This window comes from Mytilus galloprovincialis, chromosome 5 (assembly GCF_965363235.1).
Source record: "Mytilus galloprovincialis chromosome 5, xbMytGall1.hap1.1, whole genome shotgun sequence".
NCBI classification, from domain to species: Eukaryota; Metazoa; Mollusca; class Bivalvia; order Mytilida; family Mytilidae; genus Mytilus; species Mytilus galloprovincialis.
This window is the reverse complement of record NC_134842.1, coordinates 45,721,258-45,748,505: the sequence shown is the minus strand read 5'-3', so window position 1 is coordinate 45,748,505 and position 27,248 is coordinate 45,721,258. Positions and strand designations below refer to the sequence as shown.

Sequence of the window (27,248 nt, the reverse complement as noted above, 5' to 3'; positions counted from 1 at the left end):
TGCTCCCCTTGTTTATTTCGCTCTCCTGTCAAATCATGTAATTTCGCTACCTCCAATGGTAGACGCTACAACGATGGGTGCCGCCAAGAAAGGTACGATTAAAGGAATCAGCTAGGAATTTGACGATCACCATTGGTATAGGTGAGTTGTTTAATAGTTGTTGCTTTGGGATAAATGCATGTTTTGGATTTATTCATAATCAGGAATAGCTGGAAAGAAAAGAAACGTGTTGCTACGTGAACCCGGAAAGGCCGGGACGAATTTTTTTTTAAAATCTAGAGACGATCGTTCTGAGTGTGCCACCTACACATTCAAACGTGTACACAAGCACAGTATTCCCTATCTATGTAATGTGTTTTCATAATCATGTGATATAGGGCAAAAAAAGGTAGCAGCTTTTTGTATCTTGTTGTTAAGCATTTCCAGGGGAGATAATGTTATTTTTCACGGTGTGTTCGATAGGTTTGTTACATTGTAACATTATATAATACACGCTCATAAAGTGGATTAAAATAGCCTCCCACACTCAATTAACTGAATTTCAATTATTCTATTTACCGTAGTGCTATTATATAAGACTTCGGAGGTTCATATCACTTATATTCAACGTTTTTATATCGGATTTTTTTTTTACTATTGATGTTGAACGGTTCAAAGTAATAAAAAAAAAAAATCCGATAAAACCGTTGAATGTAAATGATATGAATCTCAGAAGTCTTATATATTGTCCTCTAATATAAGACCGGAGGTTCATATCATTTACATTCAACATTTTTTATCGAACTTTTGTTTACTATCAATGTTGAACGGTTGAACGGTTCGACATTGGTAGTTAAAAAAAATCCGATAAAAAATAACGGTTCAACATTGATATAAAAAAAAATCCGATAAACGTGTTGAATACAAATGAAATAAAACTCTGAAGCCTTACATTATAGGACTATCGTTTATTAGTTCTTTATCCTAACTAAATGAAAAAAAAAGGGGGGGAAGGGGGGGGTTCAAAAACACCAAAATACCTTAACAATCCTACAATATCTGTTTACCGAATGAGAGAGATATTTTGTATTCTAAAACTAATTTTTCTCACATGTTTGTTAGATATGTTGAAAATACAAACAAAATTAATGTTTAGTACGTATATCCATCCCCTCTTTTTCAATGATACAGCTCTGAAGAATATGCAATAACCTACATAATTCTAACATGTGAAGACCAATGAAAACATTTGATATGATTTGAAAACAAGGCCAATTAAGTAGGAACTTTGGGTTTCGTAGACATAACTTATAATTCAACATTTTCGATTAATCTTTTAAATTTTCTTTATTTCATATTCTAGTATATTTAATAACATGTTTATATTTTGTGATGCATCTGATGTATAAATCCAGTGTCAGATCCGGGAAAGAGCTCTTAGTTCCGATCCGTTTGTACGGGGAACATGTGGTTGCAACCCCGTCTTTAATTGCCTGTTCGATTTTTATGTTTGCAGTGTCGAAACGGGAGACAGACAGCAGTTTTATCAAGAAGTTATGTGAAAGTTCTGCTATACATCCGACAGTCAGGAATTATTCTGAAGTACACATGTCAACCAGAGGCATAGAACAGAGAGGAGAGGTTTTAAAGTACCAGATGCTTATCTGAGATTCCAATTTGAACTAAAGAAAGCAATATATAAAGATATGTAGGAGAAATAATCTATATGAATAAAGTTATGCCACAAAAGGAACTTGTTTTTTTTATATACATAATTTGTCAAACGTATCCATAACAGAAGAGATGTGAATGCATCCTTCATAGCCTTGTAATACTGATGGTAATAATTTATATAATTTCTGAGATGATATAGCAGTGCCATTGGTTTCCCCTTTCTCCTTCTTCATACAACTTGATCAGCTGAACCCTTCTTTTTTTTATACCCCCGCTTTAAAAAAGGGGGGTATACTGTTTTACCTCTGTCTATCCTTCTGTCAGTCAGTCCGTCCGTCCCATGAATATTTTTCGTCGCATTTTTCTCAGGAACTACAATACAAGGATTTCTGAAATTTGGTTTCAGGGTTTATCTAAGTCAGCTATACCGTGTGATGCGTTTTCAGATTGATCACTTGACAACTTCCTGTTTACCGAACACTTGTATGATTTTACACATGATAGCCAAGTTGAAAATTTTCGTCACATTTTTCTCAGGAACTACAATACAAGGATTTCTGAAATTTGGTTTCAGGATTTATATAAGTCAGCTATACCGTGTGATGCGTTTTCAGATTCATCACTCGACAACTTCCTGTTTACCGAACACTTGCATATTTTTACACTATTAATATTATCCACTTGCGGCGGGGGTATCATCAGTGAGCAGTAGCTCGCAGTTTCACTTGTTTTATACGCCCGTCTTTTAGACGGGACGTATTATGGTATACCGTTCTCCGTCCGTCTGTCCGTCCGTCCGTCCGTCGTCCACACTTCGGACAATAACTCAAAAACACTTTCACCAATTTCCATGAAACTTAAGTGAATTGTTTATATCTATTGACGTAAGCTCCCTTTCGTTTTTTTTAAATTTCAGATTTTAAGTTTTGGATTTATGGGGCTTTATTCATAAAAAAGGGGGGATTTTCAACACTTCGGACAATAACTCAAAAAGGCTTTCACCAATGCATAAAGTTGTTTGTGATTCTGTAATATTTAAAATAACTTAGTCTATTTTATCTCATCTATAACTTTTATATAATGTATATGCTTTAATAAATATAAAAGGTACTTGGTACTCAGAAAGTGTGTTGTGAACAAGATAGAATGTATGGATGAAAAATTAAGACAACAAACTTAGTTAAATTTGAGGTAGCCTTAATAGTGCCAATTTTTTTGTGCATTTTTATTTATTATTTGGTGGTGGGGGGTATTTGACAGGGCTCACACTATTTCTAGTTGATCATATAAATTCATTTAAAGCATAAAAGACAAGTAAAAAAGAGCAACGGGCGTATCATGCGCTAAAGCGCAGCCCTTTATTTAAATTGAAGCCCTGTTCAAGAACAGAATAAAGAGCATATGCTTGATTTTCGTTATCTTTTAGAATCATCATTTTTTTTAAAATAAAACAGGTTGTACATTCTACATAAAATATGCTAGTCAATCGTAAATGTTAACACCCAAAAAGGTCTTTAAATTAGTATATTCATTTTTCAACTTACAAAATATGTCAAAGGTTTAAGCATCCCAAACCTTACCATGTGACTTAAATTTTTGATTTGTCAATATCAAGCAAACTCGATATTTCCCATAACATCATAATAGTTCCGTTTTTATTATTAAAACAACAAAGGACTAACTCTTGTACAAAACTGTAACAGATTATCAAAAACTGTCTAGTAAGTACAATTTAACCCAAGCCGCTGCTCTTTTAAGCACCGTCTTAGCAACGGCTTGGTTGATTGTAAGTGTTTGGTGCAAAGACTGAAGACTTGAGACAATAACATGGAGGTAAGTATGTATAAGAACAACGTTTTAAAGAATAAAGGCGGATTCGGGGGGGGGGGGGGGGCTTTCGTCGGGAAAATATGTTTGATTAAACATAGGTAATCACTGAAGCATGACTGGAGCGAGCTCCCCTTAGCTCGGTCAGCCCCCCTCCCTCCTAATGTAAAATTCTAGATCCGCCACTGAATATTGGTTTGAACAGTGCGATGAAAGTCTTCAAATGTATAAAAAAAAATGAGTCTTTGTGCTGGTTATTTAAAGAGTGAGGGGTACGATTCATTCAAAAAAAATATCGTCTGATCCAAAATTCGTTGGAAAAAATATTGTTGTCAGGCAAAATTTAAAACCAGAAAAAATATTATGAATTCTGATCTTCTTAAACCTTAAAGTGTTAAGTTTTGAAAGAAAAAAATATTTTATTGGTGGAGGCGGACAATAAATGATCGCGCTCAGATAAGAAAACCATACCCCCTTTAAAGTTAAATGAATAACTTAATTCCTTGTTGATGGATTGTTTCCTGGCTTGCTTTGGTAGAGTATTGTTGCATGTTTCACATTCGAGTAATATATATACGCATGTGTAGTACATGAAATATGAAGACACAGGTGTACTACTATAGTACTTGACTTGTAATAGTGAGCATGTATGAGAAAAATAGAGTGAGCCAATTGTAAGATGCTATAAGATTGACTAACAAGAATGTGTCCATAGTACACGGATGCCCCACTCGCACTATCATTTTACATGTTCAGTGGACCGTGAAATTGGGGTCAATACTTTAATTTGGCGTTAAAATCATCAAGATCATATCATAGGGAACATGTTTACTAAGTTTCAAGATTGGACTTCAACTTCATCAAAAACTACCTTGACCAAAAACTTTAACCTGAAGCGAGACGAACGAACGAACGAACGATCGGACGCACAGACCAGAAAACATAATGCCTCTCTACTATCGTAGGTGGGACAATAAAAATGTATCGAAAATATAGCACAAAAGAAATCATGAAATAACTCAGTGCAATCCCAATCTAAGATGCAAATACATCAAAAGAAAAACAAAATCACACAATATCTCCACATGACACAAAACAAAAACCAACTGCAATCAACAAATAAGACGCAAAGAGTCACAAGAAATAAAAAAAAAAATCCATTCGCGGGCAACTACCGACTTATTATACTGTATGATCGAACACAAACATAGCCAAAATATGACACCAAAGAAATAAGACGCAAACTAAATTACAAGAAATTACAAGATCAATAAATGATGTATAAAAAATAATTCCGAGCGACAATTGGTTAACACAAACAAAAGGAATACAACGATATAAATATATGCAACTTCACAATGATCAACCAATCCGGGTTACTGTATAACTAAGATGTAACAAAATGTGTAACAAAACTTTTTTAAATAATACAGAAATTATGACTGTCAGTGTAAATGTAATTGTTTAAGAAAAAAACATGTCAAACATGCAAATATTATTTAAAAAAAATTAGTTTTAATCACTTAAAAGTCATGTGATGTTACATATATATAGGACGGGTGTGTTCGATGCGTAAATTTATTAACAAAACCCCGTCATATAACATCAAACTTTGAAATTGCGTCCAAATGTCAATTTTAGGTGTGCCACTTTGGGAATGGTCTTAAACGATTGACAATTCATTTCTCAATTTTTGTAATTTTCCCCAGATTTTTTCTATGTCGGGCAAAAAAAAGTAGCAGTTTTTAAGGAGACCCCCTAAATGACGTAACAACTTGACTTATGGTCGTTTTAAAAACGATTGTTTGCAAGTTGCATTGTTAAAAATTGTACAATATGAAAACTAAACAACGTGAATGCAAATATTTATAATGACTTTACGGAAAGTAACTTTTGTGACATCTTGACAACCGTATACAAAGTTTGTTTCACTTTTCTACCTTCTAAACACAAGAGGTCGAATTCTTTTGTTCTAATTAAACCGCATATCGGACTGTACTTTAAATACAAATCTATACAAAGCTTATATATCTTTGTATATCTTAAACTCGTTAAACCTCAATTGCACTTGATGTACTTACATGTCTATTTAACATCGTTTATCTCATTTTATCATGTCGTCTGACGGCCAACAAAAATCAACTATAAAATGTATTACGTAATTTACCCTTTTCAGTCTTTTTATCCAAAATGTAGACTGATAAAGATTTTTTGTTATGTGAATGTTGATCAGATATTTTCTGTAAATTGCTTATTTAAGGTTATCTGAAATTCCATGGTTTAAACAATCTTAGTTTGAAAAACAGATATAAATGAGAATACACTAAATGTAAAGTATTTTCCGGTATAATTTTTTCTCTTACGTTTTCCTTTGCTATATTAGTAATATGACATTGTATCATGTTAATAACAATTTGCGGCTTCAGTCATATCATACATTTAAAAACCGGATATCAATGCAAGTATCCTCAGATATAACCTAAAACTATTTTAAAGACTTCATATTGGATGGTCATAGGACTGAACTCTGATATTTTGAAGAATGAAAAGAACAAAGCTTATATTGAATCATTGTCCTACCTAAGATCAGCATAAGAACATTTCATGATAACGCATTAACTAATATAAATGTATAGGGTGGTAAATAAACCTAATTTTCGATATTTTCTTGTAGAAGTATCATGTTATTTCTATATTTTTTTTAAACAATAAAATGTTACAAGCAAAACAATAGCATATAACAGTTGGTTATAATTTAAACGAATAAATGTTAGGCAATCGTCATAAATCTTCGTGAGAAGAGTTAAAGCAGCTATCATAATCATTTAACAACGTGTAACGTTTTATATAGCTAATATTCTTTGGTTTAAAAAAATCAAATTCGGTTACTTTGTGGAAGACGTCTATTCCTACTATAAATAAAGGATACAACATATATAATACATGTAGGTTTGCTTCATATCTTGATGTAAATCTATAAAAAATGATATTTGTGACAACTTTTTTGTAAATATAATCGGTAAAAACATTATACATCTTTGAGTAATTTGCGTTCGAAGTCTCTTTGTTTAGCGCCACTGATGAGTCTTTGTAGACGAAACGCGCGACTGATGCAAATACAAATTCAGGTGTGTATGATGTGTTTATTTCGTACTAAACATAAGTTTTGGCCATTTTCATCACTGAAGAGAAATAAATTTTCGAAATGTGAATCTCTTGCAATACAATTGGTGCAATTATTGTTTTTGCAGAGCGTAATTGTATCAATATATTGCGTTCATCATGTAACCCTATTTGATATGCCAAAAAAATGCACTGGCGTGTGCTGATTTTCCATTCCTCATGTATGTATATCGTTCTTTAATTATAAATATAATTATACAGTACAGTTGCTGTGTCAAATACTTGTTTTTCGATCCTGATTTTGAACATAAGTTAGACCGTTAGTTTTCTTATTTAATTTGGTTTACATTTGTCATTTCGGGACCTTATCGCTGACAATGGGGGTATATGCTTTCAAAATATGAATAAGAATTAAAATCTTTTTATTTTGATTTGTACTAAAAATTTATTCTTTTCTGAATCACAAGTATATAGCTTGATTCAATTGTTTTTAATATTCTTGGTTATTCTGTCTTTTTCTAATATTATGCATAATACTACAGTATGAATATATTTAGAAAATCTCCGTGAAGGGCATTAATGTCGTTATATTTTAATTACAACAATCTAGGAAGAGCTTTTGACAATTGATTGCAAAATTTCACTACATTCTGTTAACATAGTTCGTTTGAAATAGATTTAAACTGCAATAAAGATCCTATCGACAATAAAAGAATGTTTGTAGCAATTATGACTACAAGTTTCTATTGAAATAAATGAGTTAAAAGCATATCCACAAACGACCATATCCGTCCATTTTGATGACAATAATTTATTTCATCTGGTATTCTGAGTTCGGGCTTAAGTTCAAGCACAATGTAAACAGGTATTTGTCTTCAAAGGGCTTATATTTGGACAAAAAAGATAGCATGCTTTCAAAGTAAATAATATTTATTGTAAAACTGTCACATGAAAAACTTGTATGTACGAGTTGGGTATTGAAATAGGGATTATACCATAAATTGATTTCATACATGTTTATGAGCGTTATCAGATACACTCGTTGATCATTATATGAATGTGAAGAGTATTACGTAAAAAGTTAGAATTGAATTAAAGGGAAGACCATTTTAATTACGGAAATCATCAGGTATTACAAATATGATCATATCATACATCATTTATCAAAACATTTTGTTTTATTAAATGACAGTTTCTAACACATTTGAGTACTTTGGTTCAATAAAAATGTTATTTAAGTATATTTTTTATAGTCTGCGTTCAAATCAAGTTTTTAAAGTGTCGAGAAATATGGATCGCTGAGGTAGAATTACAGTACAGTCTAATATAGATAAAAATAGGAGAACGCAGAACTATAAAATATCGCATCTTTTTTAAATTTCCGAATAGTATCATGAAATTATTTATTAAATTGTCATCCAATATACAAAATGTATTGGCTAGTCTATCAAATATTCCAGTTACGACGATGAAATGTACGATGTACGCAATTAGTTAATACCCTGACCCCTTTCAAAGCAAACTACTGTAGTGTACTCAAATTGAATTCAGTCTATTTTATGAACAATATTTATATTAAACTGATGATAAATAATTAACATAACACGTCTTGCATCATATATAATCGAACCCAACACACGCTTATAATGCCTTCTGGAAAACGGTATTATTTAAAAAATCCCAAATTCATTGAAATTTAAAGTATGCTTTCAACGCCATTAAAATAGAAATGATTAGCTTGGAATTAAAACTAACTTTATATTTAATACAGAATGCATATTTAGTGAAGTTTTCATCAATTTGTTTAAGGATAAATGTAAGGTTTATGAAAAATATTTATGTTCTGACTTATTTGCGTTAAGATGAAATGTATAGGTTTGATTAAACATTAGGAAATAAAGACCATGTAAACTAATATAATAAAAAAATATTCTGAATCTCGTTGGTCATTATACCTCATATCTATTTTTTTATTGAAAAGTAAAGTTTTGTTATTTTGTTTTCTTTCTATTCTTTTCTTTTTAATATGTTTCTCGTGTATTTTATCAATTTTAAAGTGTAAATTATTGACAAACTTCCGATAACATTTATCAGTATAAGGTTACAAGTTGAACTATTATGTACTAAATCTGAGTTTATGCTTTATAAACATCCTTCAATGGGATAAAAATAGGTGATAACAATTGATTTTTTTGATAAAATTGTCAATTCTGCGAATCGTTGATAGTGAATTTTGTATTTTCTGTAAACCATATTTTCTGATTTAATACAGTTGCTTCCTTTACCAAAGTGTCATTAGAGATACAAGATGGTTGATAAATTGTCAGTTACATAATGTGCTTCATAAGTACTTCATTCAAGGTCAGGACGAGAACAAATTAACTATAAAACAATCGGTAGGTACTTTAATTGAGACCGTAAGACGGGGACATTTTAACTGCCGCCTGAAAACGAGAATATTTTGGTTTTGACAGAAATAAAGCATTGCTTGAATACATTTTTGAAAACCACCAAAATAGTTTGATTAATTAGCCCAAAAAGTTTACACTTTAGAGAAAGGCTAGATTTGAATGGATCGAAAAGGGTATTTTTAATGAAGACAAAATGGCCCATTTTGGATATTTATAATCATAGTCATCAACACATATTTTTGGTGTTTCAAAGCACAATACTTTATATATTTAGTCTTTTGGAAACATAAGGTTGTATGATTAATAAAAACTGTACATAGAGTGAACACTTGAATTGTTATGGTTATACAAGAAAAGGTATTGCAAGTTTTTTTTAAACAATAAAATTGAAAGTGGGCATGGGGCATATGTCAATAGAACAACAGCCATACTAAAGAGCAGAAAAAGCCGAAGGTCTCAAACTGGTTGAACTTTGCGAGAAATTCCGCGCTCGGAGACAGGCCTCAGATGGCCCCTCAATAAAAAATGTGTACTAGCTTACTTGAATGGACGTAATACTAAAGGATGCTTTAAATTCAGTATTTGTTTACCGATTCAGTGAAAAGCCAATAGGATTAAATTAATCAAAGAAATGATCTCTTTTATTGTTATTAAAGTAGACAAACATGTTTGTTATAATTAAATCATGTGAGTCGAGTAACCAATTATTTTTCTTTTGATATAGTTTAAACTACTAATCCGTAAGACAATTATAAATCAGCAGATGCATACATGTATTTGAACTCTGATCACTTTATTGAATGCACTTTGTAATTATATACAACATAGTATATGACGAAAGACCAAATTAAAATTTTAGCATATTCGATGTATAATTCAACTCACTTCACATTTTAAAAACACAGTAAAACATTGTTATATAACATACTATATTTTTATGACACGTAGAGCTACACTTTTATCTTTTTTTATACAAAAATAGGGAAACTGCATTTTAAACATAACAACCAATAGAAAAAAATCAAAGGAATCGCTTGAATTGTAAATGAAGTAGGCCAGTCAGATTCTTCTACATCGCATCAATGAACAATTTCAAAATTTACTCAGTCAAACTAACTTAGTAATAAATATGACATAAATTGGTTATATGTACATGTATTTCCTGTGTATGCTTTGACAACTGGTAAAATTGTCGCCGGTTTGACGTGCATTTAGAAAAAATTCACTGACAAATAATTATAACTTATATATATATATAACTCATCAATATTGATTGCAAGAACTGCACACTGGGTGCCGAAGCTGGTTGAGGTGAAAGTTCTACTCTGTGTATTTTTGTGGATAATTATTTGTTTTATGAGAATGAATACAGGGGATTTGCACACTGGACTGGTACATATTTACTGGTCCCTACTCGTTTTGATTTAAGATGACAAAATACAAGGACTGTTGGATCTAGAATTACTTTAAATAAAACATTTACTGTAATTCGTTTGTTCAGAATGAGACTACAAACGTCACAAATAAAGGCAACAGTAGTATACCGCTGTTCAAAACTCGTAAATCTATGGACAAAAAACAAAATTGGGGTAACCAACTAAAACTGAGGGAAACGCATTAAATATAAGAAGAGAACAACGACACAACATTAAAATGTAACACACACAGAAACGGACTAAGCATTAGACAAATATAACATCAAAACCAAATACATGAATTTGGGATAGAAAAGTACCGTGACACGTCTTATAGTAATGTGAATTCACACTCAAATGTAAAAGAAAAAAAAAACGACACAACGGAAACACAACGTTAAAATGTTACACACACAGAAACGAACTATGATAAAACAGTGGCCATTTTCCTGACTTGGTACAGGACATTTTTAAAGGAAAAAATGGTGGGTTGAACCTGGTTTTGTGGCAAGCCAAACCTCGCACTTTAATGGCAAAGTTAAATATAACATTGAAATGACAACATAATATTACCAATATAGATAAAAATTGAAGTTTAACATTCAATTTAATTAGATAAAAAATAAATTGAAATATAGAGGAAAATGTTATTAACCATTTTGCAAGTGCAATGAATTACAACTTAAATGAAACATTTTTTACATCAATTTGTCTTTTACCATATATACCACATCCCACTTTTTGTGAATAGTAAAATAACAAAAAATACCAGGTAAAATTATAAACGGAAATTGCCCAAGCAAATAACAAAAACACACCAGTACATAAAAAGATTGGCTACAGTTCATTTATTTTATCATTTATGTTTTTAAAAAAGTTTTAAAATGATTTTATAGAATAAATTATTGAACTTTTAATCATGGTTTCTTTGGTTATTTTGTATAACTCCTGACATTTTGCTCTAATTATTATGCACAATGTTTTATAATTTTAGTAATGATACATTATTACTTGAGTTACAAAAAAGTATACATAATTCCTGAAACTTCAAGGAGTATGCCACCCAGATTTTACAAATGTTCTGTAATGAATAATTCATATATAAAAACACATTTTTTATAATTGCGTTTTATACAATGTTATATTTGAATGCATTACGCATGGTACGTTACACATTAATACAATTAATATTGAATGAAACTGCATTGTCTCGGATTAATAATCGTGTAATATATACATTTAATTGTAGAATTACAATTTATAGAAAATTGTATGACAATTTTATAGTCCAATGTAGCAAGGGGTAAACAAATATACTCAACCAAATACTAATTACACGCTACACAATTATCTTAATTTCAATTCGTTTAACGCTTGCAAAAGTGGGGCGTCCGTTTGGCTGTTTCTCATACATTTCAAGGACTTCTAAAAACTAAGTATCAGCAATTTTGTTGCGTAATTTGTTTACACATTATTATCAAACTTCCGATAACATATGTAGATAAACGGGAACTTATATGTATTAGATCGCGTTTTATCACATTGTAAACATCCTTCGAGGTGTTTATGATAAATGATAAAGGTTGATAATAATGAGGAAATTTTGAATTCTGCAAATCAAGGATATATTAAATTGAATTTTATATTTTCTGTGATCCATAATTTCTTATTTGATACAACTACTTCCTTAATAAAAATGTCCTTGAAGATAAAAGAAATCGGTCTCTCTTCATAAAGACAAATTTATATATTAACTAAAAGAAATTGAATACCTTAAAAGTTTATATTTTTTTGTAATTATCAAATTTGTTAACTTTCAATATGTAATATCAATGGTGAATATTGTACATCAGGGGATATATTCATTTACTTGGACAATTTACATTTAAATTAATGCACTTTGAAATTACACATAACCTAGTTTAAGAAATAAGTCTGATAAAATTGAACAAGTTGTAAATGCATGTTGAAAATTCAAATTTAATAAATGAATAGTTACAACGGGGACACCACTTCAAACGTTATGCATTAGAGAAAGTAGTTACTGGGCATAAAACAAAAAAAAATCTATTAGGAAGGAGTTTGACCAGTAAAGCCAAAATTTTATTCTAAACGTAGTATTGTGTAACACTTCCAACTGTTATAATAGCGTGTAAATAAAACTACATAAACAATCTGAAAATACGCATTTTAAACATTTTTAAATTAACATTAGACAATTTTTTTCTGTCCACTATCTGTTTCCTGTTTCAACAGTTATTAGTGTCTTTTCTTCCTTACAACGTTAAACACAATTAATTTATTTTTAAACATATTATGTCCTTAAGGATGAGATTCTGACCCTATGGCAAACAATGCATGATGTCGATAAAGTTTAAAGATTTCCATCGTGAGGTTGCCAAATTATGACCTCTCTTAACTGTATCATTCTTACTTCTTCTTTTAGAGTTTGTACTTGTATTAGAGATCGTTTTAAATATTTTTCTTTAAAATATCTTACAATATTTCTGAACTTCAATATTATGGAATTTCAAGGTTATTACCAACTTTTGTGAATCTGCTGTTTCTTATCTTTAGGGAGATCACCAAAATTAGTATTTATTCTAAACGATATTTTCATTTTTTGTCCAAGAATGAGAAAGAAGCTTTACCTTTTTAATTCTTAATTATTCATAATGAAAAAAACATCCAACTAGATTTATCCAATTATAGTTTTTATATAGAAAGAAGAAACAAAAGATATAAAAAAGAAGTAAAATAGAATGTCAAACAAAAATATAAAGTAATAAATAATAAAGAATACAGTATCATATATTTGAATTTCAAACGTTAGCTGCTGATCACGGCAATACAAATGGAGTTTTTATATATTTTTATACCCATGCATCTTTTGCTTATAATAATTAAATAACATGTATTGTAATTCGTGCACTATAACAAAAGTTTATTATTTGTTTTGTTTTCTACAACATATAACGAAATAAACATAATTAAAATGTATCATTGTTGAACTTTCCAATTGCTTTGCATACAATTCAGGGGATACAGTATTACATAAAGATCATTTAAAATACATATGTACAGCATGCAGTCCTTATTTCTCAAAGTGAGAGTTATTTGTATAGTTATATGTTTTATGTATAATCCAAAATAAATCTAAAATAAGATTTATATTTATTTAACAACGTTTTTATAAAAACTAAAAATAATAATCAAATGCACTAAAACATCAATATTCGTTTTAAAATATTACAAATTATTTTGGATGGTATTTCAGTAAACTAATTGCACTGCTATGTTTTAATCGTAATCATAATTTTGCGGAAGGGCTGGGCCAAGTAGAAACTCTCTATCCTATCAAAACTATCCAATGTCTGATTTAATGAGAGGACGACAAGCGTTGATAATCAGGATGAAGTTATCAGTCTTGTGACTTTATTTATCTTGTTTTATCAATTCAAAGGTAGGAAGAGATGATATTTGACTTATGCAACAACCATTAAGTGCGTACAAGTGATACATGATCCTCTAAAACACTCATGAAATAAAGTAGATAGATATCAGTCAGCGCGGGAACCATTCGCCCACATACATTAGTGTGTTATGTGACAGTGTTACTAGTTTATTTTTAATATTACTTTCATTTAAAGGGAGACGATTCAGATTAGTATTTAACTCTACTACATATAAGTCAGCAAATTTGTTAGTGATTGTCTGTTTCTATATTTTTATACTTTTACTATCTTTCAATTTTGAGATTTTGTTGTTGATGTTTTTTTTCATTGTTTTTGTCTGATCTAGGTGTCAGCAATTGTAACAGATTAGCCTTCGATAAATTGTTAATTATCCATTACTGATAACTGCACTATAAAATCATGTTTTCGAGAGCATAAAATCGTTTCGATGCTGTTAATAAGTTGGCCCAACATCTCCATATTATCTTATTGATCGAGATGCGCACTTCATTTTAGATAGGTACATTGTTTTTCCCCAAAATTCATCTCTCCATATAAAAAAATGTGGATATTTGTGATAGCATTTTTCGAAAGTAATGCTTTTTCACATCCATTTGTACGTTCTTAAATTTTTGGGAAATGAAGTATGATCCATTTCACGTAATTTAACATAATTTCCAAAGCCATCTGCACTGCTTATCGGGGTAAAAATCATTTGTTTTTCACTAAGTTTTTTGCATACATTTAGTAATTCAATATTCATAGTGTGTTCCTCTGTTTATAAAATCAGCAACACTATGAAGTTGGTTAAAAATTGAAATATGTATATTGTCACTGCTCAGATATTATTTGTTTAAATGCTATTATAGTAGTTTTTTCAATTCGAGATGTATACTGAATATTAACCCATAAATAGTTATAAGCTGTTGCGACTGTATGTTATTCACTTGAACGTTAATACATGTACTTACAATTATGAAATAAACCAAATCTCGCAATGCATATACCCAGTGATAAATATTAATTTAGAATAGTCACGACAAAGCATTGCTCATCGTTCATGTCTTACAAAAAAATAATGCATTTGTCCAAAGTATCATGTTCTCAGATATGTTTTCAGCATATTATTTCTTTATTTCAATCTTTCTGTTTTAGTAGCTCATGAAAATGTTTTTTTTTTTGTTCTTAATATTGTGTAATTCAAAAAGTGGTTCCTTCTCATTGTTATTACAAATCATAGACATTAAAAGTATGAGCTATCTTAGAGTCTAGTTTATTATTAGTCTGACATAATACCCATCTAAATTAATTTGATTATTTTAAGAAAAAAAGCTTTCTCGTGTTTTATTGAGTTATAACGGATGAAGGGGAATAACCTTAGAATTAATCTAGAGAAATTAATCCTGAATAGGATTTTTTTCGATTTAAGAGGTTTTTTAATTCAGCCTACTCTGCAAAGCTTAAAACCAAACAACATGATCAATGCGTTTATTTAAGTATATTAAGACCAGCTGTGGGAATCAGTTTTTACATATATTTTTGTCCGAAAGCGAATACATCTTTTTCCAGTAGTAGATTTGAATGAAATGAAGCACTTGTTTTGTTTAATATATATTATCTGTGTATTAAACTCATTGTTCAAACAGGTATATTCATTGTTGACTTATTGAATATTGGATCCGTTAAAACACTACTAACTATTAAAAGGGTTAAGCGAAACTTTGAATGCTTAGTAGAATTACTCTCCTCATTTTTCTGGGCCAAATAATAGTCAATTTGTCAGTTTGTCCTGATTATTAAACTGGAGTTAATTAGGGTATTCTTGATTTAACTTTTGAACACAGTTGGTTTACAGATATCACATTTTATGCATAGAACTATTGTCATCATGTGAAGTTATCTAATTTAAACCGCTTTTTTATTCGACTTTAATCATGAAAGTTATTGGACTTGGACCATGTGTTTTACTTGTGTAGCACTATAACACCTTGTGAATGCAAATCCGCCGAGACCGTTTGACAAATAGTTTCGCCAGATGGTTTAAACAATATACAGTTCACCTTAAATCGATGTCAATTTAATTTGACAATTTGTACAAAGGGAAAGTCAAGTTCATCATTCTCATAAATCGAAATAAACTAACAACGCCATGCATGGTTAAAAAGGAAAAAAAACAAACAGACAAATAACAGTACACAAGACACAACATACAAGACTAAAGACTAAGCAACACGATTTATAAACTGTAATCTTACATTTTTGTCGAATGCAGTCGGTTGTAATAATATTCGTTCGTTCGAATGTACGCCTGTCCGACCAAAACATACCAATTCTCAGACACCGACTGCATTACAGAACAACTGCCAAAAGTATTAATACTTGTGAAGTTGTTTGAAGTCTTATTTTGTTAATGATCATATTAAATATTGGAGCCTCCAATAGCAAATCGGTGATACCAATTATATTGCATATTTAGTCCAAATAAATATGACGTTTTGCCAGCATTAATTTGAAATACCCTTTCAAGACTGTTGGGAATTTTCGAATTTCGTTCAATATCATTGCATGAATTTCAAATAGTACTTACGTCTAAAAAAACATCACTTTTTCTTGTGATAATCAATTGGTGTGACAGGTAGTTTAAAGTGTCTGTACTTTCGTTAATGCATTTGAGATGTCGTTTGTTGTTCTGTAGAAATGAACTATCATATCATATATTTTTTTTATTTTTTTCGGTAATAAGTGTTCTTGCGTTTGTTTGTACAGGTATTCCCGTCACGTAGTGTTGTCATCTTAGCGAAATTGTTTAACTTTGCCATACAAGCGGGTTATTTAACTAGCCATAAAACTAGGTTCAACCAATCATATTTTCTTAAAATGTTCTGTACCAAGTCAGGAATATGCAGTTGTTATCAAAATAGTCCGTTTCTTTGAATGTTGGCGTGTTTGGGTTTGTTTTTTTTTTTTGCAGATCCGTGTTTCTGTTGAGGTATTATCTCGGTTTTAGTTTGTAACCCAGATTTTATCTCTCTTTATCGATGAATGACTTTTCGACAGCGGTATACATCTGCTGCCATTATATATGATGAATGCAAAGTACATGTATTTGATATTATCATTCGGGATGTAACTAGATTTAACAAAATCTATTTTCTACCAAATATTTACTCTGTTGGGCATGTTTTGTAAGCATATGACATTTTTCAATAGTTCAAAATGCAGATCAAACCTTCCATGGAATTTAGTGTGGAACTCTTCAATTACAAATCTCCAATGTTTTGACATTGAGATAGAATGAAACTTTACAGTATTACCACATTTTGATCTCTCTTTCGGATTGAAATAAAGTGAATATGACGTTTTCTTTAATATAAATAAGAAGGATTATCATAAATGTTTGTATTTGTACTCGGAAAGATTTTTCTCAAAATCACAAGTCAAACAGCTTAATTTAATTGATTTCAGTTTTCTTCTTATCTCGCAAAATACTAGAGTATGCAGTCATTGAGGACAATAGTACACACATAGGATTGATACCATTAACGTAATAACCACCAAATGATTCTCACCTAACCTATTGTCATCTCCGAGAAGGGCTTTAAGGTTAATATATTTCCATAACACTACAGCAGTAAAACGTGTTTAACAATGAATTCCAAGATTGAACTACTGTTTCCAATGTTTAACTATGCATTTTTCAATTGTATAGAAGATCCTATGGGTTATACAAGAATGGCGGTTATAATCATGACTAAATGTAGGATATGGGTAAATGTATAAAGAGAATATAGATCCTAAAATAATAATATCATTTAATATTGATGACATTCAAGTTTACATTACTTTTGCACGATCTAAAGTTCAAAGGAGTATGTCCGGTAAGACCCCTTTTTGGCCCCAAAATATAGCAGTTTTACAAAATTGTTAAAATGTAAACCTTTATTTATTAATTGAACAGTAGAATGCTTCTGTTACATAAATATGGGCTGTTTTTGACAATACAATGCACATATATCGGGTACAAGCACCATTAAATCATGCTAAATCACTGAAATCTTCAAAATTCTAGCATTTTAGTTAAATTTTAGACGGTTTTCGTGTAAAACTAAAGTGGCCGCATTCGTGTTCATCCTTAATATTAAAATGTAAGTTGTATTTTATGATAATACATAACATATATAAAGGTTGAGGATGAACACGGATGCGGCCACTTTCATTTTTGACGAAAACCATCTGAAAAGTGGCATTTTTTGGCATATTTGGTAGATTTTTCATATTTGAGCTTGAATCGGATCGTTTTTAAAGACAAAATCAGTTAAAATCTTTCACATAAACTAATTGAATCAAATAAAATAGACACTTAAGTGTTTAAAAAGTGGTCAAAATCTTTCGTCAGATGAACCTGAAATTTGACGCCAAAATCGGTCCTTACCGGACCTACTCCTTTGAGCTTAACACGTATTTGGCTTCAAAAGGTTAGAACTTAGAAAATTGTTAGTATGATATCAAAGTAAACAATATTTGTTTTAAAACTGTCACACGGAAACCTGGGGTAAACGAGTTGATATCAAAACTAGGGATTAGTATCAAAAAATGTATCTCATACATGTAGAACAGCATCCATTGATCAATATAGGAATGCAAATAGCATTACGTAAAAGGTTAGGGTTGGATTAAGAAAGACATTAGTCATTAAGCGAAAACTTGTAATACGATTAAATCCACATTCCGTTTAGATTTTTATAAATTGTACGTTATATCTCTTGAAAATGATTTCCGATGTCAAAATGTTATGCTGATATTGTCTGAATTTATCTTTTGAATGTCGTGCGTTGTTAAATAACCATTTCAAATGATAAAAAGTGTATTACAAAATATTATTTTTATTGGTCATAAAATAGTGAAAGAGGATTAGATTAGTATAGTGAACATATTGTGTTTATGGATATGATTCATAACCATGTATTACATATGTTATGTACAATTTGTAATGTTGTATGAATTATAATTTATAACTTTTAAACTGATGCAAACACACAGTCTGCTGTTTCGCATATTTCTGTCATATTTCCATGTGTACTGATACTGATACTTTTATGGATATGATTTTGGTATTAGAAGAAAAATAAAAGTAAATTAAAACCTTTCGGGTGTCGTTATTTCCAGTAAGAGAAATCAGAGAATAGCATTAAATTGTAGGGTTGAAAACATGAAACTGTTCTATTTTAAAAGACAAAAGTTAATCTGGTGCAAAAAGGTATGTGTAAAAAAAAAACTAAAAAAAACACTCGTTAAAAAAAACTGTACAAATATATGATAATTACAAACTTGCGTCTTGTACATGTAAATATATGATTTCATTTTAGAACGGTGCAATTTATAGAAATCATACGATTTTTTTCTTTTTTCTTTTTTCTTTTTTCCTTTTTTTCTCTTTTTTTCTCCCTTCCTTTATTCCTTTCCTTTATTTAGAAATTTTAAAATTCAGTATAAAATGAGACAACCTTCATAGCCTTGAAGTTCAATATCTTTTTATTTTATATTTTAACCATTAAAATTTGATGTTTGAACACATACTTCTGTTTTTTAAATAATGATATTGTAAACTATAAATTGTATAATTATTTATTTTTTATTTGTTTAATAATAAAAAAAGAGGTAAAATCAAAACAATACTGAAAAATGATATTTTTCCAATTGGCAACCGTGCATTGTACCCCACATTTTAATTTTAGTTTATTGTCTTCTATTCTTTACGTTTTAATATGTCCTTCATATATACTGAGAACTGATTTCAAATCAATATCTGTGTAAATTGTTTACACGTTATTATCAAACTTCCGATAATATATATCAGTATATGGGAACTTATTTGTAGTAGATCACGTTTTATCACGTTGTAAACATCCTTCTTGATGTTTGTAATAGGTGATAATAATGAAAAAATTTGAATTCCGCGAATCGAGGATATATTTAATTGAATTTTATATTTTCTGTAATCCAATTTTTCTGATTCGATACAGCTACTTCCTTAACAAAAATGTCCTTGGAGATAAACTAAATCGGTCTTTCTCTATGAACACAAATTTAGTTATATAATGTGAACTATGTACACTAAATTTATATGTTTTTTTCAACCCTGTATCTGTATCTTTATTTAAGCTTTTTTGTTTTTACTAAGTCTTTTTTAAGTTAAAAAAAATGTTAGTATATATGTTTTTCCAATTAAGATTCGGTCGTAGATTCTAATTTTTTCCCATATTCTAATATTTGTCATATTGAGTTTTTACAACTCAGGTCCTGACTTGAATTGTGATGGCTTAAAAATGCATAAACATGTTTTTTGGTTTTACGTGTGAGGATATGTATGTTGACCATAACAGCAAATGCATGTTCTTCAATTATAATTCTAATAGCTTTATTAATAATTCCAAGTACGATATTTTTCCGCTTTACTATAAAATCAAAATAAAATATATAAACATCGACAGAAATATTTAATTCCGACCCCATCCCCCTCTTTCTTTTAAATATACAGTTGAAATACGTTACGATTTGCATGATCTACTTATCTATCTCGTTTATCTTAAGTTAAGTTAACTGAGAGATTTGTTGTAGTGACCAGTGTCACTGACTTATTAACTTCCGTTTAATAGAGTACAAACGTATGCACCCATAAGACATTCATATTTGAAGATACATACAAGTGATTAGACTATAGGCGTACTTTGAAATTACAAAAAAACCTAGTTAAAGGTTGATAAAGTAACCCAAGTTGGAAATGCATGAAAAATATTCAAATTTAATAAATGAATTGACTTTTACAAGAATCCGGAACCACCAGTACATCATTTTATCCATGTTATCATTAGGAATAGTGGTTACTCGACATACAGCCAATCAAGGAGAGGATTTGTTCCATAAAGTCTTAATTTGTTCCTTAACGTAGGATTTCCTAGCATTACTAAATGTTCTAATAACGTGTAGATAAAATATTTGAAACAATCGGAAATATTCATTTAACATAATTAATTGATTAATTATGTCCCATAATTGTTTCACGTTTCAATAAAATACTACTGTTGCATTTACTTATGGTCTATTCATTTCTTACAACGTTGTCCGAAATTAATGTATTTTAACCATATAATGAGATCTTGTCGATAACGTTTAAAGCAAAAACTTCTAGTTCATAAAATTCTATCGTAAGGATGCCAAATTAGGACTTTTGATTTTACATTTACACTGCTACTTTTTAAGGATTTGTTTTTTAAAGTTCGCTCGACAGGATATCCTCAAATCTTTAACAATAGATCTGAACTTCAGTATCATTGAATTTCTAGGTTATTATCAGCATTGTTTGTAATTCCATAAACAAGTACAGAGGTGTAAAACTCAACTTTCTCGTACAGTGTTTCATAAATGTAAGTATGGAATGCTCTTCTAATACAAATTAAAAATGTATGTACTTTTAACATTACCAATGTATTTGTACTATTTAGCCATGCAATAATTTTTTATTGTAATTCAATTTTATTACATCTTCATTTATCATTTATATTGAATTTTAATGGTCTATTTATAATGTAATTATTATTTTATTAAGAAAGCCTTATTGAAAAGTTGGTGTAATCTTAATGAGTTCCTCTCTCTAAATATAGATATTAGTTGTTATCATTATTAATATTATTAATTTTTATTGTTGAATATAATTGTTTTTCTTTATGATATCAACAACTTTAGAGTCTATTCTAAATCATATTCCGTACAAGTATTTGGTGTCCAAAAACGAGAAAACAGATTTTCGGTTTTTATTTTTAAAGCATATACAGGATTGATTTTGCATTATTAACAATATACTGAGTAATTCAGTATGAAAAACGTCATACCTTGATTGATTTGATTATCGGTTTTTATCCAAAAGAAAAAAAAAGAGTTTCAAACAAACATATAGAGTTTTTCACTAATACAGAATACAGTATCATATACTTGAATTTCAAATAAACAAGTTTAATATAAGTTTCCGTATGATCACTTGGCTGCTCATGGCAATATAATTTGTTTTTATTCTATCAACTTCATATCAATACTTCGTTTGATTATAACTATCACATTAAATGTATGATAATTCTTGTCCAATATCAAAATCTAGTTTAGTGTTGGTTTTGTTTTCTTTGATATTTAACGAAATAAACATAATTCAAATGCACCAATGTAATACTTTAACATTGCCACACATACAATTTTGGGGATACCGTATTGTAAAAAGATAATATCTAAACGTAGATTGCAAATGTATAGTAGTTCTCAATTTATGAAGTGAGAGTTATTTACATATATTTAATGTATCATCTAAAATAAATTTAAATAAAATAAATATATATTTTACAACGTATAAATAGAAATTAAAAATAATAATAAAATGCACTAAAACCACTTTACTTGATTCAAAATAGTTACTAAATATAAGAAGATAATTTTGGATGGTATTTCAGTTAACAAATTGAACTTCTATGATTAAACCGTGTTAATAATTTGTCGAAAAGGCGTGGCCAAGTAGTTACTCTCTTGTCCTATCAAAACTGTCTAACATCTGATTTAATAAAAGGACTTCAAGCGTTGATAATAAGAATAAAGTTATCAGTCCTGTGACTGTATTAATCTTGTTTTATCTATTTGAAGGTAGAAAGAGATGCTATTTGACATAGTGAATAACCACAAAGTATGTACAAGTGATAATTGGTTATCAAAAACACCCATGATATTAAGTAGATATATATTAGCCTTTGCGTGAAACATTCGCCCACATACATTATTGTGTCATGTGACACTGCTATTAGTTTTATAGTAACATTTTTGTCAAATAAGGGGAGACGATTCAGACCAAAAAACTGTAATTTAACCCTGTTACATCATCATACAATTGAGTAAGCAAATTTGTTAATGATTGTCTTTTTCTATATTTTGGGAATTTGTTGTTGATGGCTGATTTCATTGGGTTTTTTTTGTGTTCCAAGTGCCTTTGAAAAATTGTAAATTATTTATAACACGTCTTGCATCATATATAATCGAACCCAACACACTCTTAGGATTTCTTCGGGAAAACAGTTTTATTTATAATCTTAATCCAAAAATTCATTAAAATTTTATGTATGCTTTCAACGCCATTACAATAGAAATGACTAGCTTATAAATAAACTATGTATTTAATACAAAATGGATATTTACTGAGGATTACATCAATTTTTATAAGGATACATGTAAGGTTTATAGAAAATTTTTATCTTCTGATTTATTTGTGTTGAGATTAAATGCATAGGTTTGATTAAATATTAAAAAATAAAGACCATGTAAACTACTATGATGATTTCTTGTTTCTTAATCGTATTGGTCATCATCATGATCATACCTCATATCTTTATATTTTTATATGAAAATAAAGTTGTGTTATTTTGCTTCCTTTTTATTCTTTTTTTTTCACTTCGTTCTCATGTAATATTCAAGCTCATATCAATAAAATTGAGAAAGGAAATGGGGAATGTGTCAAAGCGACAACAACCCTAACATAGAGCAGACAACAGCCGAAGGCCACCAATGGGTCTTCAATGTAGCGAGAATTCCCGCACCTGTAGGTGTCCTTCAGCTGGCCCCTAAAATATGTATACTAGTACAGTGATAATGGACGTCATACTAAACTCTGAATTATACAGAAGAAACTAAAATTAAAAATCATACAAGACGAACAAAAGCCAGAGGCTCCTGACTTGGGACAGGCGCAAAATTGCGGCGGGGTTAAACATGTTTATGAGATCTCAACCCTCCACCTATACCTCTAGCCAATGTAGAAAAGAAAACGCATAACAAGACGCACATTAAAATTCAGTTCAAGAGAAGTCTGAGTCCGATGTCTAAAGATGTAACAAAAGAAAATAAATAAAATGTCAATAATAAATAAATAACAACAGACTACTAGCAGTTAACTGACATATATATTTTCAATTTTAAAGTGTAAATCATTGAAAAATTATCAAACTTCCGATAATATTTATCAGTATATAGCAACATGTGCATTTTGTATGTAGTTAATCTGATTTTTGATATATTAACAGTATTCCATTGGATTAAAATAAGTGATAATAATTGATTGTTTTGATAAAATTGTCAATTCCACGAATCGTTGATTTATGACATTGAATTTAGTATTTTCTGTAAACCATATTTTCTGATATGTGACTTCCATGCTAAACGTGTCTTGAGAGATAAACAATTGTTGGTTGATTGTCGCTTGTTTAATGTCCAGTAGCACGTACTTCATTCAAGGTCAGGACGAAAACAAACTAAAAATAAAACAATAGGTAAGTACTGTAATAGAGACCGTCCTTGATGAAGGTCGGGGACATTTTGACTGCCACCGGAAAACGAAGAAATTTTGGATAGGGACAGAGGTTAAACATTGCGTACATAAATGCATGAAATGTATATCTCAAGTAAGATTTTTTGGCCCAAATAAATGGCATTTTGAGAAAACGGGAAGTTTGAAAATAGCAAAATCACAAAAAAACACTGGACCCCGAGGAAAATTCGAAAGATAAAGTCCCTAATCAAATGGCAAAATCAAACAAATCAGAAGAATGGATAACAACTGTCATATTCCTGCCTTGTTACAATGCACAGGAATTTTTAAATGGACCCAAATGGACTTGATATTGAAGACACAGATGTCCATTAGTGGTATTTATATATCATATAAAACTGTAGGCTTGATATATATAAAAAAAAGTCATTTATTGGTTCAACTATATGTTATCATGGCTCGCTTTGGTTTGAATTTTCGCAGAAAATTTGTTCGAATCAATGTAGATGTCATCTCAATTTATACTATATTTTCCTAGAACTGTTGAACTGATTTTAACAAAATTTGACAATAGTGCTCCAAATAATCACTTTAACAAAAGACAAAAATCACATTCAATTAATTTAACAAAAATCCTGTATGTGTAGTATCACCAAATCATAGTATGTCACATCCAGTTGCATACTAAAAAAGGGTGGGACAAATCATTCTTTTGAATTTGACACCTACATTTCATTGCAAAAAAAAAACCAATTCTGATCATAAACATACATCTTATGTGTTGCAAAGCACCACTATTTTTACAGTTTGTGTTTCTATAGAAATTAAGGAAACATGAGGTTACATGGCTACTAAATCTTGTACACAGAAATAAAAAGGGTGAAAACTTAATTGTTGATGGTTAAACAAGAAAAGGTACTGCAAGTATTATTTAAACTAAAGAATTGAAAAGGGAAATATGTAAAAAAACAACAACCCAACTAAAGAGCAGAATAAAAGTCGAAAGCAGCCAATGGGTCTTCCGTGCAGCGAGGAAATCTTGAACCTGGATACGGGCTTAAGCTAGCCCCTAAATGAAAATGTATTGTAGTTCAGTGAAAAAGGACGTCATATTAAATGATGTATTAAATTCAACATTTTTTAACGATTCAGGTGAAGGCCAATATGATTGAATTAACCAATGAAATAGTCTCTTAACTTACTTTAAGCAAACAGACATGTTTGTTATATTTGAATTGTGTAAGTCAAGTGACCTATTATAATTCTTTTATGTGTTTTTTTTATATGTTAAATGTGAATGTTTGTGGATGATTATATGTTTCATGAGAATGAATACAGGGCGTGTTGCAAACTGGACTGGTACATAATTACTAGTCCTTACTCTTATTGATTTACGGTGGCAAAATACAAGGACTGTTGGATCTAGTAGTACTTTGAACTATAACTCGTTGTTAAGAAGGAGAATACTAACGTCCTAATCGTATTATACCGATTCAGATAAAAATTGAAGTTCAACATTCAATTTGATTAGAAAAATATATATTGAAAAATAGAGGAAAATCTAATTAGCCATTATATAAGTACAATGATTCAAATCTTAAATACAAAATGTTCGACTTCAATTCATTTCTTCCCATCCAATTCTTCTTTTGTGATTTTACTTTTCATCACATCCCAATCGGACAGACATTTATGGTTGACTGTAGTCACCTGCTCTAATATCCATCGCATGTCTGTGCATAAAAAAAAGAGAAGTCAACTCAAATCTTTCTTCAATGTTATGGAAAGGCCCATGGTAGAACTTTAATGACAATTGGAATGTGGGCTTTCATAGTATAAACAGCAAGAAAATTATAGCTTTCGGATATCTAAGTTTAAATACTCATAGCTTCATTGAATTCCATTAAGTTCGTTTTTTAATTCTACTATCCTAATGTTTTTGTCTGTTTATTTTTTCCTCCTTATTTTTGTTCTAAACTTACGCAAAGGTAAATATAAACATCTTCTTAACATAAGGTCTATAAAAAACAAAACATGCGTGCTATTTTCCTAGAATTGATATTATACAATACTTTAAATAATTAAAATAATACCGATTAAAATGTATGCAATGATACAAAGCTTATTTTGCTTCCTTAAATGGATGTCATTGTGGAGAAACGTGATGTTATTGTAAGAAATATTTCTGGACCTTTCCAGAACTTAAAGACGTAATGAATTATTCCAGTTGCAGTAATATAAGTAAGAATTAGTTAGGATTGGTGCTTCAATATACAAAATGAGATCAATGAGCTCCAAATTTCCTTGCCGACAAATTTCAGTTTTTCAGTTTTTTTCCTCAACACCAATTATAAAAAATCAAAAATTATCAAAAGCTCAAACACATAAAACGAATGGACAACAACTGTCATACTCCTGAAGTGTTCTTTATGTACAAAATAATGGAGAGATTAATGACAAAATACATGTATGGATATTTTTTTTTCATACCGATGATTTTCTAGATAAAAAGTAGACACAAATATACTATACAAAAATAAAACTCGGTAGGTATGAATGACTCAATTTCCATAGCCTGCAATATCATTTTTGTTATAACTAAAACAACTAAAATTTTAATTGGTTTCAAAAAAACCTATTTTGATGAATTTCATTTATTTCTTAAATACTATAAAAGATTTTGATGTATATTTTTAATTAATACTGACAATATCAAATGTAAATTGTTTAATTGTTATAATTTTGTTTGTTTGATGTTTATCTCATTGGTAATCATGCATTGTACTACTCCTCTTCTTATTAGTTTATTGTCTGCTTTTCTTTATCTTTAAATATGTCCTTCATACATATCTAGGACTGAGATAAAATCAGTATCTTTAATTTTGATGTGTTAATTGTTTACACATTATTATCAAACTTCCGATACCATATATCAATAAACGGGAACGTATATGTATTAGATCGCGTTTTATCACATTGTAAATATCCTTCAGGGTGTTTATAATAAGTG

General features: G+C 29.8%; 1 protein-coding gene and 1 long non-coding RNA gene across 4 annotated transcripts in view; both read left to right on the top strand.

Annotated features, from left to right (window-relative positions):
• Positions 1 to 27,248, top strand: part of LOC143075915 (uncharacterized) — a 45,293-nt gene that overhangs the window by 4,539 nt on the left and 13,506 nt on the right. The window contains exon 1 of one of the 3 annotated variants that reach the window (XM_076251501.1): positions 8,884 to 8,999. The exons of 1 other annotated variant lie outside the window; for it this stretch is intronic. The gene's annotated coding sequence lies outside the window, so the exon portion shown is untranslated. Of the gene's footprint in view, positions 1 to 8,883; positions 9,000 to 27,248 lie in introns of those variants that run through there. One more of the 3 variants, XM_076251500.1, reaches the window with a different exon arrangement.
• Positions 21,167 to 23,243, top strand: LOC143074562 (uncharacterized). Its single transcript, XR_012977935.1, has 2 exons — positions 21,167 to 21,308; positions 22,567 to 23,243. It is a non-coding gene; the product is annotated as an uncharacterized LOC143074562 (long non-coding RNA).